This window comes from Drosophila arizonae, chromosome 5 (assembly GCF_054131065.1).
Source record: "Drosophila arizonae isolate 15081-1271.41 chromosome 5, UAZ_ARI_1.0, whole genome shotgun sequence".
Lineage (NCBI taxonomy): Eukaryota > Metazoa > Arthropoda > Insecta > Diptera > Drosophilidae > Drosophila > Drosophila arizonae.
Window position 1 is genome coordinate 5,941,691 of NC_142925.1, and position 19,312 is coordinate 5,961,002.

A 19,312-nucleotide genomic window follows, 5' to 3' on the forward strand; every position below is an offset into this window, starting at 1 on the left:
AGTTGGAGAGAGCTGCAAGGAGCTGAAGAGAGCTGAGCAAGTCCTCTCATATTTCGACAACTCAGATGTATGCACTGCTCGTTGTTTAATGATAGTAATATATATCGATTAGACTGGGCCAAAGGCAGGCAAATACCTTGACTATATGGCTGGCTGGCAAAAGATATTGGGTCTAGGCAAAAGGCTGGGCCCTATTTGCCTTTGAGCAGCGCCAACAAAAAAGTTGACAAATAGTTTTCAAATACGTTTGGGCAAATTTATGATATTAGTCACTTGGCTGGTCAAAGTTTGGGCTTAAAATATTGATTACAGTTGGCCAAAAGCTCGCCAGCCAGTTGCACAAACATCAACTTTACGGCTAATAGGAAAAGCGTAACTGAAAGTCTAGGCAAAGTTATTGGTAAACTAGAATGCTTACTTAACGTTTTCAAAACTTTCAAAAAAGAGCAAAAATTATATCTGTCGCTCGACATGGGACAAGCTGAAAAACTTATTTCGTGCCAAAACAAAAATAACTTTTGCTCCCCAAAACTTATTGGTAAACTAAATTGTTTACTTAATCATTTTGGCTGCCCGAATTTCACTTTGAGACAATTAAAAATTATGGCGACTGAAACTTAGTTTGTGACTCAACTAAAATATTTAAGGTAAGTGAAGCTAAACTGGAAGAATGATTATTAAATTATAAATCAACTTGAACTTTTTAAGGAAGGCAGTTTTAGTCTCAAATTTTATTTTATTGATAAGCTAAAGCGTTGACTAGTCAAAATATTTCCCTGGGTAGCTTAAGAAGATAATCTTAGCAAAAATCATAATAAATGAAATATATTGTTGTACTTCTTATTTTTTATTATTATTATTATTATTATTTTTTTTTTATAAATATATTTATATATAATTATATAAGTTATATATATATTTTTTTCTTTTTATATGTAGGTAGCTTTAAATTTTTACTATATTTTATTTTTATTATTATTATTTTTTTGTTTTCATATATCCCTCTATATTTGTTAAATAATTTCTTCAGTAACTTCTCTGCAGTAATTCGACCTTTTAAGCATTCCCTTGATAATTGAGCCCACATTCATTTATATATACACATTTCACAAGCACTTAGCCAAGTTTTCTGACTGTTGACTGATGGCAGCATAAATTGGTAATCAAATAGTTTGTGCTGTCAAGCCAAAAAGAAAAAAAAAAAAAAAAAAAAAGGAAAAGAAGAAGAAAAAAGGAAAAACTAGTCTGTCTGCTTTAATTGCATATTTCAGCTAGAATGGCTTGGCATCGCATGGCTTGGTTCGGTTCGGTTTGGTTTGGCTTAGAGGACGACATAATTGACTGCCAGCAGTGCCATTAAAAAGTAAGCTGATATTACGCGCTATGGCCAGCAGCGACGTTCCCTTTCACTAAAGGCAACTTGGGAGCTAACAACTGCCAGCAGCCCGCAGCCCGCAGCCCGCAGTCAGCAGCCAAAAGAGCAGCTCCGGGGCCCGCACAGTGCCAGTTGCTTTGGCAAGTGAAAGTGTGAATGAGAGTGTCAAATTTCCGCTTTCAGCAGTCAAGCCAGCCAAGCCAGCCACCCAGCCACCCAACCGCCCACTCAGCCACCCAGGCAGCCCTAACCACTTGCAGGCTGCCAACAAGCAAACACTCTCAACTAAGCAAACAGTTGTCAATTTCTGGCAAGGCAAATATATTTTTTTTTCGCATTCGCCTTTTGCACTCGGCGAGCCGACACTTATGTTGACTTCAGCTGCTTTTCTATGGCCAATACTGGGGCGCCTATTCCATTTGTAGTCGATATTAGAAATGGCATTGAAGCGCACAAAGTGCAAGTGACTGGCTCGAGCTTGCTCCAAATTTTAGCTGCAGGCGACGACGCGACTGCGAATAGATGCAGCTGCGAGCTGAACAAAGCGAGCGCAACAGCAAACGTGGTCAGCATTCATGCGGGTAGCGTGTAAAGTGGAAACAAAGCGAAGAAGGAGTACGACAGAGAGAGAGAGAGAGGGAGAGAGAGAGAGAGGGAGTGTTATAGAAGGGACACATATGTGTGCACTGGCATGCCATACAAATTACATTTTCGTCTCATGCAAATTGCGGTCTGCATATTTTGAGCGGCGTCCCGAAAAAGTATGCTACAATTTGTGCAGCAGCTTACCAGGGAGACAGGAAAGGGAATGGGGATTCAGCTACACGGACTACTCAGGTATATTGGTATTCAAAAGGCAAAGGCGCAGGTTCAAAAATGTTCCAGCAACAATGACACTTGGGCGCCCACTCAACTGCATGTTTGTAAACGTTGCTCAGGCACAAGGACCTCTTGCAAGAAAGCCAACAAAATGGCAAATGTGCTATGTCCCCAGACGCACAACCACACACACACCTACACACAGAGACGCATGTGTCTATGTGTGGTTACAGCAGCTAGAGATAAGCGCATATAAAACAAGCTGAGTGGCTTGAGCCGCAAAACAAAAGCTGCAAAATTCAGTGCAACGCACTCGACACGCCGCACGCGCGTTGCGGTATTCATGTTCCCCAGAGGCCTCACGTGTGTCTATGTGGGTGTGTGTTGCTGTGTGTGTGTGTGTGTGTGAGTCATTTAGCATAGCATGCTCGAAAGCACTGAGGTGCAGCCAACAAGCTCGAGGGCAGGGCAAGGCCCAAGCATGGCTGGCATCCAGTTACTGACAAGGCAGCAGCTCGCATAATACCCTTTAATGTGGGTCTTATGGCTGTGTCAGCAGGCTGGCATGGCATGCCAGAGGATATCCTTTTGGCTATTAATTACATTTACAACTACATTAAGAGTGGTTAAAGTGCCGAGTTAAGTAGTCAGCGTGACAATGCAATGATATATGAGCCAGAGGATTGCTGGCAGATATAGCTTATATATAAGAGAGAGAGACCAGCCTGGAGTATGTTAGGTCAAACTATGTAACTGTACAGTGATATATCAGCCAGAGTATTGCCAAAAGATATAGCGTATATATAGGAATGTTTGGTAGTCTTTCAATTTATATAGAAATTCCATGACTGAATGAAGTTATAGTATATATATATATTACTATAATTATTCCTGTTGAGTCTCTTAAAGCAACTGTCAATGTCTGAGCATATAGAAAGGAATAATCAGAAATGCCTTGACCAAGTTAATCTTCCAGCTGCTGTCAGAGTATTTATACGCAGTCAACTCTTCATCTAGGCAGCTTTCATTTTTTCTTTGTCGTCTGTCTGTTGTGTTTTTTTGAGACTGTGCGATATCCGGCCTGAAGGATGTGTGCACTGATGCTTCGGCAGCTGTTGATGCTCCTGCTCCTGCTGCTGCTGCTGCTGTTGCTGTTGCTGTTGCCACTGTTGGCACTGTGGCAAGCATGTTAAGTTGCGATTATAGGCTGTTAGTGCAACTGGCGATGACAAGCTGTGCAGGAGCAGAATACGGGGGAGGAGGAGGAGCAGAAGGGGCAGAGTACACACACAGAGACAGGCTCTTGCGTGCGACAGATTTACATTCTCAATTGGCCACACGAAGGACATGTGACAGACTTCCAACAACAGTTGATTGTGCTGCCGACAGTTGGGTTTGGGGGCGATGCTAGATTAGATTGATCAACTTGCAACAGCAGCAGCTGCTACTACTCCTGCTGCTGCTGCTGCTGCTGCTTTTGATTGCTTAATGCTTGGCAGTCGCAGCAATTCATAATGAGCGTAATGCAAACTAATTAGCGGCTTATGAAGCCACAAAAAGCGGCTTAAACTCAGCTTGGCCCAATTGTGGATCAGAGCGTAGTCATTAGCCGGGCAATAATTTATCGCTGCCATATTTGATTTCCACTTGCCGATTACATTTTCCAATTTATTTTGCCAGCTTCAGTCTGAATTTCATTTAGTTTGTGGCTGGCTGTGCGCCGTTGTTGCACTTGTCAACATAATCGCATTGATCCGTCATTAGTGTGACATTAATTAAGTTAATCGTGGCCGCTGACAACTGCCAGCTGTATCTGTGTATGTGTCTGTGTGTGTTTTTTTTTTTTTCAGTGCGTGTCATGAGTAGAAAATCGAAATCCAATTAAATGCTGCCCCATAGTCTAGGCCAACCAGTTTGTGGCCTGACATCAATGAATGAACGTCCGTCCGCCTGTCCGCGCTCGGCCCATGCATAATTCAGCGCCAAGTACAAGCTGTACAAACAAATTACGCTTGGCAACGTGTTTGGGGCCGTTTACTAGACTTAAGGCATGACCCATTGAAAGCTGAAGCCAAACGGCCTGGCGCCTGGCTGGGCTCGTGTTGGGCTTATGACTAGGCAGAAACACAGAATTCATCATTAATGCAAATGCTGTTAAGCAAACATCATTTGAAGAGGGGCGGGGCTGGGTCGGGGCGTGGCGTTGCCGACGCTGGCCAACTTCTTGGCTTAAGAACAGTTTATGACATACTTAGGGGCGTGATATTTACGAAAATTTACCTGGCGCAAACATATGACAGGCAAGGTCGTGGATAATTACCTACTTTATGCAGAGACCCCGAGAGAGACTTCAAGCAGTTAGCCGATGCTAAAGTCAAGTGGAGACAAGTCGACTGAAGACGTGGCTTTAAAAAGGTGTTGAAAACTTAAGACAGGCAGCTAAGGAAATGTTTGTTAACATTTAGATTCGCTAACAGCAAAGCGTATAGAATAAATAATCTATCATAAGAATAGCAGTCATGATAGTAGTAGAAAATAGTAGTAAAGTAGGAAATAGTAGTGAAAATAGTAGTAAAATAGTAGACAATAGTAGTGAAAATAGTAGTAAAATATTTTAGTTATTTTGTAGGCATATATACTAAATATGTGTAAAGTATATATACTATACTTGACTAGACTTAAGGGTACTCAATATATTACAATAAATTTTATTAAACATATCAACAAAAATCTAACTGGAATTTGTATTCCAAATTTGTATGCTTACAAAGAATTTTATTTTCCAATCTATTGAAATTTCATTAAAATCGATTCAAAACCATTTAAAATCTTCACACAATTCCAATTGGATTTATTCTGGCTTATCGAATCGACTCAAATCGATTAACTAATTTCTTTCATTAGTCCATGAAAATCGATTGAGAAACCCAAAGAATACAAATTTACTTTTCAATTGAAATGTATAAATAAACTGAAGGCATTTTCCTTAGAAGGAGAAACCTAGATAATACAAATTTACTTTTCAATGGATTCGTATCAATAATCTGAAGGCATTTGCAAATTGATTTTGCTCAATGGGCAAATTTCATGGAAAAATCAATTAACATCAGTTTATTCAGTGCCAAAAGATTTAGCTGATTTCACCTAATTTTCCACTCAATTCTCTATTAAAATAATATTCGTATTTCGACACATTTGCTGTAGCCTTTTCAATAATAATGCCTTGTCCCGGGGCGGAGGGTCACTGGCAAATTGATTGCCCTGGGCCAGCTGTGATTTATGTTTTACACACACACACAAACACGCACTCACTCATACAGATAAAATATATAAAATACTTGATATACATATATATGTATTTGTATGTGTATTTGTATTGCTACATTAAACTATTCAGCTGGCGTATTTGCAATTATTTTACGGCCAATTTGTTTTGCTTGGCGATAGAAAATCAATTGTGTTTTGTGTGCGTCTGGTCCGTCTGGTGTCGAAGTAATTGCATTTGCTGCTTTATGGCCTTCTAGTTGGGCATGGCTGACCGCATTAAGTATACGTAATGTATGCATAGAGCAGAGTCCTTGTAGGCGGCCACGAGCCCACATTGCCCACATTACCCCCATTGCCCGCCTGCCCGCCTGCCCGCCTGCCCGCCAGCCTGTGGAAGTAATAAAGTCACACGGAGCCTTAACGCTCATTACTATAACCACTGAGCAGTCATCAAAGCAGCTCTGTCAGCGTCTGCTTTTGACAGCATTAAACTCGGAGCTCTAAAGGAAATGAACTCTCACTTTTTGTGGTCATGTCCCAGTGGTTCCGTTCAATTATGGCCAAGCGAAGGCTTTAATATTTCATAAACGTTGCATGCATTTACAGGAAATCAATAAGTGTACCTGATGCAACAGCTGCTGCAGCTGCTGCAACATCTCTGTTTCTCTGTATCTCTGACTCTGTCAGCATTATTCATAATTGAGGCAGCGGCAGGACTCTAGGTGCAAAGAGCTTGCTAAATATATTATTTAGATCTCTTTGCGTGTGGATATAACATTTAATATATGCACGAGTTTGGGGGCCAAAGTTGAGAGCTAAGCGACATTCCCTCGATTAGTTAAGGCAACAACTAAAACTAAAAGCCAGCAGACAGCATCATGAATAAATTGCACGCATACTTATGCACATGAGCCAGCTTAGAGTCTCTCTATATGTAAGTGAGTGTGTGCGCACAAAAGCTGGCTACAAAAAAATATAGAAAAAGAAGAAGAAGAAGCAGCAGAAGCAGACAAGTTGTAGAAGAACTGACAATGCGCTGTCGTCGCCTTTTTGCTGTCGCCGTCGCTTAAGCGCAAACAAATCATGCGCCAGCAGACAATTGAAACGGCTAAAGTGTGTGCGTGTGTGAGTGTGTGTGTGTGTATGCGAATCTGTGCCCCCAGCCAGGCAGCTCTCCAAAGTGCACTCGAGCGTTAAGAAATGAAAATACTATTTAAGCCATTTTATCAACATAATCGTAAATCATTTTGCACTTTTCGCATAAAAGTCGTTGGGCAATAAAGGACCCAATTGTCTTGTGCATATAATTTGTTATTGGATTCAAGTCGCTATCTCTATTCATCTCGTTCCCTCGTTGTCACTCTCTGTCTCTCATGCGCTTACACTTAAAGCCCCATTGCCAGAGGGACGGGCGTACTGCGCTGGCAGCTGTTTTGCTTTTAGTGTTGATTTTCTCGGGTTTTCTCGCTGTCATGTATATTTTTAGCTCACATAACCTGCCCGGCCACGCCTCCTGCTGCTGCTGTTGCTGGTGTTGCTGGTGTTGCTGCTGGTGCTGTTCCCCAGGCAGTTGCAGCCATAGCTTTTTGCTCCTTTTCTTTTTTGTCATACATTTCACGCTCGAGAGCGCACAATGGCCAAGCGACTGGAGACCACATCATTATATATGAGCTGTGCCGCAACACGTACGCAATGCTAGCGAGCTAGATAGAGAGTAAGATAGGGCAGAGGTGGGAAGAGAGTGAGAGAGAGAGAGAGAGAGAGAGAGAGAGAGATGGCTGTTGCCCTAATGCCTGTCAATGTGTGTTGGCTGTTGTGCTTTGTTGTGGCTGTGAACTTATCGCCCACGCTTACACTTTAGTAGCTTTATCTATGGCTCGACAGCATCTTGAGGCCATACTAAAATATTTGTCGAGGACTCGCAAATTGCACTTAAAGCGAAGCACAACTCACACGGCCACACCCACACACCCACACACACAGACACACGCTTGATTTGGACTTTGAATTCATAACATGCCATCAAATTGGCACGTGGCCTGCACTACAAAATCATCCAATTAAAATTCCATGCCAATGAGTTTAACGCACGAGCCGTTTAAAATTTGTACCCACAGACAGACAGACAGACAGAGAGAGAGAGAGAGAGAGAGTGGGAGCGAGACAGAATGAGAATGAGTTGGCAGCATGAAAAGCAAAATGTTTTCTTTGAAAATATTTGTGTTAACACCACCCACACGCACACACAAACACACATAGCCATCTATATATATATGTATGTGTATGCATATAGCTGTCAGCTATATTGGCCATAACCATATCATTTCATTTTAGCCAGCTCGACTCTCTTAAGTTGCTTTTGGTCTATAGATAGAGCTTACAATGCATTTCGATTCCTTTGCTGCAGCAATCAACATTGATTGCAAATGTTAAACCATTTATAGGGCTGCAGACCTGCTTAAAGAAATGCAATTAAGCAAAACACAAATGGAAACAGAAGCAGCAAAAGAGTGAAAGATAGAGAGCGAGAGCGTGAGATAGTGAGCGAGAGAAAGAGAGGCAAAAGGCTTCAGCGTGTGGCATAAGCCAAGCTAAAGTCATGACAGGCAAATTAATGCAGCTGTCGCCAGCAGAAAATAAGCAGAAATAGACCGGAAAATTAGAAAATGAATGATGGACCCAGAGATGCTCTCTACAATCTGATAAACTACAGACTGAAATATTAATCAAAAAATGATGCAAGTCCTTATGATGGACCTCGAGATGCTCTCTACAATCTGATAAACTACAGACTGAAATATTAATCAAAAAATGATATAAGTCCTTATAAAAATCTTTATAAATATCTAATATGCATTTTATTTCTATGCATTTATATAATACGGAATTCATATGATTGATGTTTTCCAACACTATAAAATTTGATAGATATAAATGCAATTAATAATGAGAAATAATAAACAATTAAAAGAGAATAATAACAAATAATTGTCCATGTCTCCAATACTATTCAACCAGTGTTGCAAAGCAAGAGATATTATTGTACTGTTAAGCTCATTATAAGAGCATTCAATTGCCAATCACTGTTAACTGTGTCGATTAAATGACACATAACATATGTTATTAAGAGACAAACTGTTAACATGAATGTCTACATAAAATTCCATTAAGCTGGCATAACTAATATCTGTTAACAGTTAACATATGTATACTCAGAGTTTATAATATAATAGTTAACATAATGTTACACACAAATCGGCAACATACACAAACCCAACCACAACACCGTTAACACCTGCAATCCACATTAAGTTTACGGTTATTGGGTAACCCACTTTAAGCGAGTTTTTGCTAAAATTCTAGCGCAACTTTCAATGCTACCTCATTAAAAATAATAAAACCGGAATGCGCGAGCATTGGAAAAAACCACTTTAAATATAATAATCCCAGCTACATACTTAACACCAGGGTATATAGAAAAAAGATCTGAAGAAAATAACCCAAAAAAAAAAAAAAAAAATGGAGGCAAAATACTTTTTTCCATTAAAAGCGATTTTCCGTTCGTTTTCCATTAAAGCCAGCCACGTACTTGCCCATAAGATGGTTACCCCAAGGCGCATTTGAGGCTTAAATGCGACACGCCCACGCACAAATACACACGCACGCACATACACACACAGAGAGAGAGAGATATGTAAGCGAGTAAAACCTGCAAATATATAAAAGAAGAGGCCACGTGCTGCGCGTTTTGTGCCAATGCTGCAAAACTTTTGGCCTTGTAACACTTGCACTTGTGCACACACACACACACACACACACAGGCACACATATATATGAGCACACACAAACACACACACAGAGACTGGCATGCTCATATTTATTGTATTTTCAACATGTGCTTCTTGTGCATTCGAAAAGTGCAACTCGAAGTAGTGCGCGGAGCTAAGCTTATGTTGCTGCCAACTTTGCCGAATTTGCGGGCTAGTAACGATGCTTTAATTGAAACCGAAACGTGCCGTGCTGTGCCCTGCTCTGCCCTGCCGTGCCGTATATTGTCGTGCCGTGCTGTTCTAGTGCTGTTCCGTGCAGCTGCAACAACGCTACGTGACAGCCGATACGTACAAAGCAAACTGCCAGCAACTCTACAGCACTTGCCCAACTCCCTGACTACCCATTGTCTCACTCTCTCCCTCTCTCCGTCTCTCTCTCTCTGCCCATTACCTTTGCACCTGCCAAACTATCAACTGCCAAGCTGCCAAAAGCGTGAGTTGTAGTTGGACTTGCAATCAAGTTGTCACAGCAACTGGCAGTCAGCTGCAAAGATTAAATGACACACGGCTTTCATATGTACACTCCCAAAGCACACACACACACACACGCATACATAGAGCACCGCTTTGTATTGATATATTGCAAATTGATGGTGTCGCATTGGCAGCGGCCTCTCTTAATCCATCTTCCCTGCCCACATAACGGACAAATGCAAAATTGCTTGTCCATGTGCCGCACGTGGCATCATTTAGCACTTACTGCTGCCCCCACAGTCCCGCCCCTCGGCTAACCAAAGTCCAATCAGCAACAACGTGTGCCGCACCTGACCAACTGACCAAAAGACCAAAGAGCGATTCGATCGTAATTCTTTCATTGATTTCGTCAGTTGGCGACAAATTTTTGTTGCACTTTGAGTCATGTTGCACTGTTGCAAATGCTGTGACACGCACACACACACACACACACACACGCACACGCTCTTTGAGTAATGTATGCAAAGCACTAACGACAGCAGCAATAAAAATTCATGACTTTCGAGGCGCAGCTAAATTTTCAGTTGAGTTTGCGTGCCTCGTCCCTCCCTCTCTCTCTCTCTCTCTCTCACTCGCCCTCCCTCTCTCCCGCTCAGTGATTTGGCTGCCTAATGTGCGAGTGAATATGGAAATGTGGCGAGTCGTCGCGCTGCTCGTTGACTTTCAAATGGTTTCATGTTAATTGCGTTGCATATGCATATATATGCCATATGCGGCGCTCCATATGGGGTTAAATGAAAGCAAATGAAGGAAAAAACCAGCGAGCGCCGCGAAGTATGCAATAGTTATTGACCACACAAATGCGGCTGCTGCGGCGTATACGTGATTTTTCATTCTATACATGGGGAAAAAGCGCAAAAATAAAACAACAATAAAGCAGCAAAGTCGAAAGCCACAAAAAATACTAGAATGTCTGCGGGTGTGTGCGAGTGTGTGTGTGCGTGGGGGTTGTGTGTGTCGGCATGGTACAATAAAAAACTATGCAGACGAAAAGTTGTTTGTAAAATTCAAACAGCTTGGGGTTTTTGCCACACTCAAACGCTGGCTGCATGAAAGACCGCACACATATCCACACACACACACACACACATTCATGCGCAAACACGCCCACACACAGTGCAAATACAGTGATAATTAAAGTTTCGACAAGAGCAGCAACAGCAACAGCAACAGCAACAACAACAACAGCAACTGCGACAGCAACACAAAAGTCACTCGAGCTTTATTACTTTGTGTCCTGCTGGGGCCAAACTGGCAGCGTTTTCTTTAGCTACATATTTAAACAAGGCTGGTTGTGTGTGTCCAGACAACATGTAGATGCCGCTAGTTTCGGCAACAACAGAAACAACAGCAACAAATGTAAAAGTTGTAACAACATCCTTATGCGATAACAAGGCAGCAACAGCAACAGCAACAGCATCAGCAGCACCAGCAGCACCCCAGCAGCAAAAGCAACAACAACAGCAACAACTCTAGCAGCAGGCAGTGCAAAACTTATTTGCATAAATAAAAATTGAAAAAGCGGAAAATAAAAACTCTGTATGCAACAGGACTCGAAGGCTGGCACGGCACAGCAACAGCTACAGCAACAGCAGCTATGTAGTCGAGTGTAAGGCAAAATAAAAGACAAGTGCCGAGGCAAATAGTCAAAGTTTTTGCCTTTGATGGCAAAACCCAAACACTGCTATACAACAACGCAATGAAAGAGAAACTGTACGAAACAACTGTGAGAATCACTGAGAGGGTGAGATAGAACTAGAGAATAGATATAGAGATAGAGAGAGGGAGCGAGTGCTTAGGGCAGATGAGAGGTGCAACAGCAGCAAGTGGCGAGTGCCAGGGCGTTGCATAGATTATGCGGACAGCAAATGCTATTATATAAACATACAGTTAGGCATACATATACATAAATATATATAAATATAGATATTCATATTTTGCTATGGTTTGGTAGGTATATTAAAAGCAATTTATAGATATAACAGCGTTATATCATTGTGCAGTGCCTGACTTGGGCATACACTGCACTTCCTCTCACAGCTGCTGCAGAGGCTGTGGGAGACTATGACTATGCATATAATATATTTCTAGAGATAAACAATAATTATTCGTGAAAAGAAGAGAGTTATAGAAATTAAAATGCAATTTGTAAATACAAATCCATAGAGATGATTTTAGAAGAAAATAAATGGCAATTATATATAATAAGTTTATTTGTAGCGAGAAGATCTATAAGTTTGAAAATATATCAAGATAGCGACAGAGAAATTTGTGATTAGACGAAAAGAGAATTTACTCATTAATTTATTTAAATATAATTAATTTATTTATTTATGATTATTATTATTTTTCTTTCTTTTTTTTTTTCAAATTAGAAGATGTCTCTATTGATAATTTAAATAAAAGCACACTCGTTTTGGATTGACTATAAATTTTATATCTAAGTATTTGCATGTTAAACTCTTTTCAATAAATCAAACACAACCCAGAGCTTATAAACATTTCCATTCTAAGCTCGAAGATAAGCAGATTATCGAGTTGAGCCAGCTGTTTGCCAGTTTGATTCAACTCACCTGCTCATCTCTGACTGGTGCTCAGACTATTGCTGAGCTTGCTATGAGTATCAAATTCTCCTTTCTAACTCTTTCAAGGTCCCAATACTTCAAAATTTAAATAAACTTTTTCTATAGGTTTCTATTAAGCTCTACAATATTTAACTATAAATAAATAAATTTATAGAACTATAAAATATATAATACAAATCTAAGCTCATCTTAACTATAAATAAATAAATTTATAGAACTATAAAATATATAATACAAATCTAAGCTCATCTCAAAGCAAGAGTATTTTCTAGTCGACTAAGCTTCTATTTATCAAACCAAAAAGACATTTGCCAATATTTTGTTTCAGTTATTTTTTTTATTTTTATTTTTTTTTTTTTTGCTTCTCCTTGATGTTGGTTGTTGCCATAAGTTTGACATCTGAAGTAACGCCTGGGCTTGGCACTGGCTCTGCGGCCTGCTTATTGGATATGCAATGGAAAAAATGAAATTATATTTTCTTCGCGCTGCGGGCTTAACTTTGCTACAATATTTTGCAAAAGTAAAAAGTGAACAAAGCAACAAAGGACACAGAAAGAGAGAGAGAGAGAGAGAGAGAGAGAGAGAGGGAGGGGGGGGAGTCAGACACAGAGCTTGCTCGGCATACAACATCCCATTTGTGTGGGCGCATAAAGCGATGTAAGTATTTACATACAATATGTATGTATGTGTGTATGGATATATGGCTGGCTATGCAAATATGTAAATATGCATGGAAATTGGGCGCGAGTGTGGGCGAGGCCGGAAAGCGACACCCGCTCATTAAATATACAACGAATGAAATGTCAACGTGAAAATTAATTAACTCAATTGCACAGCTTTGACTTTCAGTGGGGTAACCGGAGGTTGCTTGCTTGGTTGACTGTTTGGCTGGTTGGCTGACTGGTTTGGCTGTTTGGCTGGCTGTTTGTTTGGGGCATGGCTGCGGCCGCGTTTCGGTCTCATATTTCAATCAAAAACGGCGACAGCTGCGTGCCAGCAGCATAAGCTGCAACATCATTTTGGCAAGAGTCCATCAACGAGCACACGCTGAGGCGTTGCTGCTGCCACAGCGGAAGCCGCAGCATCAGCCTCATCAATATTTACAAGCGGCGTGCCGCAAAATTTTGGCGCAGCCCGGTGGGACGGGGGCGGGAGGCGTGTTTATGAGCCACGGGCGCGAGTCAAGGCGCAAAGTTAATTGCTAAATGACAAAAACATACAAAAGGGGGCGTGGCTGTGGGTAGCACACAGAACACAAAAAAAGCGGACAGCGAGATGGAGAGAGAAACACAAAGAGAGAGGCAGAGAGAGAGGGACAAACACAAACAGAGACAATTGGCAGAAGGCACAGGAGTAGAGCAGCAGTTGGGCAACTGCCCCAAGATTAATGTGCGGCAATTAAACGTTTAAGTGTTGATTAATGTGACTTTGCCGTATTTAAGAGCCGCCCCCAGCCCACCAAAAAGTTGTGGGCGGACATTGGGCTGTCAATCAGGAAGAGCAGAGCTGACCAGAGCAGAGAAATAGAAAGCAGCGCAAAAGGAAAAAAATATGCAAAATGTTGTTGGCCTAATTCGGGTCACTGGCATAACCATAAATTTCGAGGGTATCCAACAAACGAGGCTAGGTGCAAGCGCCAAGCACCGAGCACCAAGCACTGAGCAGCAGAAGCAGAACTCAAATTGAAAGACATTCGCATTTATCATCTTTACGGTTTAACTGCCAAAGTGCTTTGAAGGGATAACCAGCCAAGTGTAAACCAGAACAGAACAAAACAGCGCAGCAGCAGAAGCAGCAGCAGCAGCAGCGGCAGCAGCAGCACAGCAAAGCAAACAAGCAAAAGCAAAAAGAGAAAGAGCAACAGAGTGGGACAGAGGGAAGGCGAGGCGAATCTTTGCCAAGTCAAACAATGTTGTGCGCCTTACTATTTTTATCCCGCTTTTCCATCTCGAACGAGTTCTCTTGCTGTTTATCTACAGGAAAAAAAGGTGGCATAAACTATGAACGTCAAATAAAACGCACTTGGCTACAAGAAGCGCTGCAATTAAATGCATGAAATATGGCATTGGTATCTCAAAAAGTCAAGCAGAAGATGAGAAATATCAGAAGTAGGAGCTATAGCTAAACATTATACAACAAGCTGAGCACAAACATAAACATACACACACACACATAGACAAATGTCTATCAGGGGAGAGTTTTGCTGACAGAAATGTTTGTTCAAGTGCCAAGACAATGTGCTCTGGCTAAACAAAACAAATGGCTAGCAAGGATTACGGCAGCATTTTGGCTGATTTTCAAATGAAATTTTAATGAATGAAAACAGCTAGAAAACTTTGCTAACAAATGCGGCCCGACTCTCCCAGCGCTCTAGCGCCCTCTCGCCCTCTCTCGCTCTCTGGAGAAACAACAAAAAATATAAATATATAACCAGAAACCAAAAATGCGGCACTTGTCGTGCGTTCACGAAATTCTTGAAGTGAAATCTTGTCTGTCTCGGCTCTCCTCGGCTGATCCAAGCTGCTCAAATCTGTCTGCCAAGTGCTGTTGTGGGTGCAACAACAACAACAAAAACATCATCAGCAGCAGCAGCAAAATAACCATAAAAGCAGCTGCTTTGCACTAAGAGCTCTGCACAGTATTCTGTTCAGATTTACGCTTAAATATTTATCAACTTCGAACAGCAGCCACAATGAATGAGTGGGCGACAGAGTGTGAGAGCGATGGTGGGAGAGAGGGGGGAGAGAGAGGAGGGACACAAAATAGGTATATAAAAACAAGCATGAATAGGCGCAACAATGTACCTTAAATGCTCTTACCAAGCATATAATATATGTATGTATATATTTTCATATTAAATTGAACAATTTTATGGGCATAGAAGGATTTTTTCTCAGTGTAACGACTAGCTTTCGGTGTGCATGCAAAATCTTGTCTGCAATGTTATCAAAATATAAAATAAATTATGTCAATTGCATTGCACACCAAATACAAATCTTTCTACTATGATAAAGTTTCGGAAAAGTTTACAACTTCTGACAGATATTTGACTATAGTCTATAAGTATCTTGCAGATGAGCTTAAATTGAAGTTGAGAGCAGTATTCGACTAGGGATTACGTACGCTCAAACTTGGCAATTTTACACCATTTTATCAAAACCAAATTGTTGCCCGTTTTTTTAATGCTTTTTACTTTATACTATCTATGAATTATTGATAAATTTCTAGCTTTGAAATTATTATTCTAAATATTGTAAAATTAAAAAAAATTCAAAAAAAACAAGTAAGAAAGCTCCAGTCGAGACTGCTCGACTAGGAGATACCCTGAACCCTCCAAGCTGATATTCTAATCATTCTGCACTTCTTTTATGCACACATACATACACATGCATCCACACGCACGCATAAGCCTGCGCTCTGCTAACTGCGCAGTAAGCAGCGACTGCGCTTGGGCTGCGCTGCAGTGTGGGCAATATTATGAGAATTTATTTGTTAAATAATTTCTTTTGTAGACATACGATCTTAATGAAACTTTTAGAGCGTAATCATATGGTGAATATGTGTGTATATTCCAAAGCCCAAGTCTCTAGTATTTGAAATACGCTTTTTACAAAAGTGATGGTGAGGGGGTGAATTTAAGGGTGGGGGGTAAATTTTAACAAAAACCGAAATTGTATAAACTGCATATAAGCATACATTAAAAATTTGGAGACTCTAGCAATAAGGGTGTAGAAGATATAATTTTATAACTGGTTTTCGATAAGGTTTTTTATCGATAAAAAAAGATCGGGATGAGTTATCGATTTTTAATGATAAACTTGATATGCGCGCTGTAATTACGGACATTTTAAAAAAAATTTGAAGTCTCTAGCTCTTATATCTTCTGAAATCGACGCGTTCATACAAACGGACGGACAGACAGACGGACAGGGCCAAATCGACTCAGCTCGTCGCCCTGATCAAGAATATATATACTTTGTGGGGTCTGCCACGCCTCCTTCTGCCTGTTACATACTTTTAACAAAACCATTATACCCTGATTTCCCATTTTCAATGGGTTCAGGGTATAAAAATAGTTAATTAAATAAAAATAAATAAATAAACAAATTAATAATTTTTCAATTATATAATTTTGATTTTCAACATTGTTTAAGTTCCTCCAATTTAATATTAAAATTTTTAACCGAATTCTGTAACATTATATATTACTAAAATTTTTTTCCTTGATTAATAAAACTGAATAATGTAAAAAATTAAGGGGTTGCCTTATTTATAATTTTATAGAAATTTAAAATGAAATAAGAATTTGATGAAATTGAATTAAATTGGTATTTCATTTTAAATTTCTACAAAATAAAATTCATACAAATTTTCAACTTAATACATTATGGAAATATATCGAATGAAATATTCAACATAAACTTTCCCTTTTATTGTAGAACAAAGCTGTAGCGACCTTTATCTCTGCTCCAACTGAATGCATTGTTAACATAAATCAATATATAATATGTTAGGAATAATTTATATTCGATCTATTACTTATGCGAGCACAACGCCACGTAATAGGATTCATTATAATTTCAAAGTGCCCCCTTTGTAACAAGTGTAGAATCAAACGTTTCCACATTTTAGCGATAGCTGTGCGCGAATGAGCAACAGGAAGGACAGCAGGAAGGTGGACAGGAAATGCAGGCATATAATAATTATTTACACGCCGCAAAATTCTGCAAATTAGTTGATGTGAACATCCTTTTGATAAAAATGGCGTGGCTACTGCGTGGCTGATTAATTGACAGAGAGAGAGAGATAAAGGGAGAGAGAGAGAGAAAGAGAGGGGGAGAGAGCGAGAGAGAGTTTGTGAAGCCAAGGTTAAGGCAGGCTATGAGCCATGCACAATGCCATGATGGCTTTAATTAAATTTTCTTAGCAGCCAAACAATCCTTTTATGGCGCCATGTTGCTCTCTGGGTATGTGTATGTGTGTGTGGGTGTGTGTGAATGCTAATGAAAATCAAACGTTGCAACACATTCTGCTGTCCCAGCAGCTAAGCAAAATGAATGTAGCCGCGGCATGGCTGGCGCTGTTTGTTTCAGCGACCTCCAGGCGGCAGCATCTTGTGATTTATTATTAAATACGAATATGAATATTTCTCGGGACAGCGTGCGCTAGGCATAAACAACAACAACAATATCAGCAGCAACAACAGCGAACAAAGGGCATAAACAATACGCGTCTGAACCTGCGCACCATTTTGATGCGCATTTTTATGATTAATTAAAATTTATGTAGCAGCAGCAGCAGCGGCAGCATCAAGAACAAAAAAATACAACAACAAGAAAATGATCTTTGCTTATGTGGCAACATATTTAGCCGAGCCCAATTAAGTGCGATGCCCAAGATTGAGTGCTGTCAACCCCAAACAAAGTACGCCCACAATCCCACATACATGCAGCCTAGCACTGCCCCGCCTACTGCTGCTAATTGTGGTAACAAACTATGCCGTTAACTCGGGTAATGTAGAAAAATGTGCGAACGACTGAGGGCCGGATGGGCTGGGCGATAGCGAGCGAGTGCGAGATAGAGCGCAGCGCATTTTATATTTATTAAAGCAATAAAATAAAGTACAGCCACGCCCACCGACCGGCTTGGAGCTGAGCGCTGGTCGCTGGACTGTGCCTGCAACAGTTGCCCAGATAACGTGTCCTGGCAACAACAGAGAAATATCGCCATGTCATAGCCGTCATGCAGGTCGCTCCCAAAGGACTCAGCTCACGTTACATAAATTTAGCTGCCTGTGTATGTGTGGGTGTGTGTAAATTGGTGTTGCAGCATTTTGGACAACGCCTACGCCTTATGTTAACCGGTCCCATCGCATGGATTTGGAGGCATATGTAACAAGGGGCGACGCAATAAATTTAAAATTAACCCTTTTAGGTGCACGACTCTTGACCTCGGCCGCCCTTTCAATCTATTTCAGCCAAAGGGGCATTTTTCGGTGCGCACGCCCACAACTTCAAATAGTTGTCAACAGAGTAGCCGAAAAAAAAGAAATTCATTTCATCTGCATGTGTTGCTCTCTGTGGCTGACCCGTACACAAATAAAATGTCTTCAGCCGACATTTTTCGTAGCATACTTTTGAGCGCAAAGCTGAAATTTTACAAGGAATTCGAATAAACCATCTGCAAAATGGTGAAATATTTTGCACTTGACTTGCCAGCATTATTAAAATGTCACGCATGCTTTGGCAATTCTTAAAACTCGATATTTATTCAATCCGCAAATATGTACTCTGCAACTGTTGAGGCAGGTCGTGGTCTAAGGCTTTTGTGCAGCAGGAAATGAATTTCACAAGGGAATCAAATTGGAGCAAACTGAGTAAATAAGAAGCTGATGAGAGTCTTGACAGGAATTTTAAATCTATTCAATAGGTTTATAGAAGTCGAAATTAGCCAAGTCACAATATTTCAGTGACTAAGAAAGATTTAAACAACATTTTAAGAGGCCTTTTTAAGAGCTTTGTAGTTTGCATTTTCAGCAGTCTAAAATTCTGTAACTATAAGGAGGCCATATATACATATATCTATATATTAAATATGTTTTATCATACTCTCAAATATATCCGCTAATTTCTACTGAATATCATAATCCTAAGGCTCTTATCGCTGCTCAGCTAGACTAAGCTGCTTGTCGGTGAAAGTTTAGCAAAAATCTAAGAGGTAAATAAAGCTGCCTAAGTAGTTGTTAAGCTCTGCATTCATTCTACCAAGCATGGCTAGATTTACGATAAAGAAAATCAAGAGTTTAGTCAGTTTTGGCAAGTCTTATGAGCACACAAAAATATTCTCAATGGATATCCTGGTAAAAGTCGTAGCGAAAGCTATCAAGACTATATCTTTGTTCAATTAGTTTTGCTGTCTATGAAACATCGCAGATGTGAATTCAAAAAGTGTGAAAAGTGATT

At 40.4% G+C, this 19,312-nt stretch overlaps 1 protein-coding gene across 1 annotated transcript in view; it reads right to left on the bottom strand.

Annotated features, from left to right (window-relative positions):
• Positions 1–19,312, bottom strand: part of Stacl (SH3 and cysteine-rich domain-containing protein) — a 103,904-nt gene that overhangs the window by 40,763 nt on the left and 43,829 nt on the right. The window lies entirely within an intron of this gene.